The sequence below is a fragment of the Octopus bimaculoides genome, chromosome 1, assembly GCF_001194135.2.
Source record: "Octopus bimaculoides isolate UCB-OBI-ISO-001 chromosome 1, ASM119413v2, whole genome shotgun sequence".
Classification (NCBI taxonomy): Eukaryota; Metazoa; Mollusca; class Cephalopoda; order Octopoda; family Octopodidae; genus Octopus; species Octopus bimaculoides.
In genome coordinates, this window is record NC_068981.1 from 108867253 (window position 1) to 108868764 (window position 1512).

A 1512-nucleotide genomic window follows, 5' to 3' on the forward strand; every position below is an offset into this window, starting at 1 on the left:
TATAAATGGCGGTGCCCCAGCATGACCACAGCTCATGAGCTGAAACTGGATAAAATGAAAATGAAATATATGTATGTGCGTGTGTATATTTGTGTTTGTCCCCCCACCATCGCTTGACAACCGATGCTGGTGTGTTTACGTCCCCGTAACTTAGCGGTTCGGCAAAAGAGACCGATAGCTTAAGTACTAGGCTTACAAAGAATAAGTCCTGAGGTCGATTTGCTCGACTAAAGGCGGTGCTCCAGCATGGCTGCAGTCAAATGACTGAAACAAGTAAAAGAGTAAAAGAGTAGAAGTATTGAAAATGGAAAATACACATACTTCCGATATGTTCGTTTGGCCTTTCACGTCCACGTTTTATAGAAGTCATCGGCGGTGTTGGTTTATCTTTCCAAATCCGGAGTCATGTATTAAACTTTAACCTCATAAATACAATGCAAAATGTGTGCCACACTACATTTTCGCTTAAATGGTTTGTTACATTTTTCTATTTCGTAACTGAGAATAGTGAAAGTACAGCAGAATCTTTAAAAGAGACAGAATTTTGCATTTTTCTTCGTAAATTACTTAGTACATGGACGCTGGCATTTATAGGTTTATTCACAACTAATTACTACGAGTTTATACAATTAAGGCTAGGCTTGTGAGTTTCCCTGTTGTTTTCACGCCTTTCGATGTATCTGAAATCATTAAATCCTGAAACCTAACGAAGTGTTCAATAGTTATATAATACCCATTGCTTAGGTTAGTAAGCTGTACTCATTTACAATTAGCGGTTGTAGACCTTTGAGAGCTAAGTGTATTCTGTAGTATTAACGGATATATGAAATATTGCCCGTAAATCCGGTAGGTTAGCACAATATATTTTAGCATCTCTAAATATCAATCTGGAGCAAAAGAAACACCCTACAATACTATAATAATAGTCTTATGTACATGTTTTGGTTTAATTGATTTACTTGAAAATGCAATATGGCATACATTTTATATATGAATGATATCAGAAGAGTGATAAAAAAAAAGACGCTCGATTTCTGGTTTAAGCTGAAATTTTGTGTATCTCTTTTTATAGAGATTTAGCTTTGATCACATTTAAATATATGAATTTGAAATATTTTGATACGTTTTAGTAGATATATCGTGTAAATAACATTGCTATGATGGTGATGGTTATGAAAATCTATTATCACAATTACAGATGTTACAGACACTTCCAACCATCATAAAATCATTATTTATGAGATATATTTCCTAAAATGTATTGTCTTACCTTAGTTGCAAAGGTTTAAATGAGATCAATATTACATTTCTATTTAACAAGTTAGTAGAGGTGTGACAAGGAGTTACTCTCGCCCGTCCCTTCCTATTTATTATAGCCTCTACTACCCACAGGCTATCAATAAATGGTAGTAAGAACTTGGCTTCATTCTTATATGTAAAAGGGCTATATGAATGGTTCTTAAATTTAGAAGTATCAGCATTACTCTCTCCCTCCCCCAAATATTAGTGAAT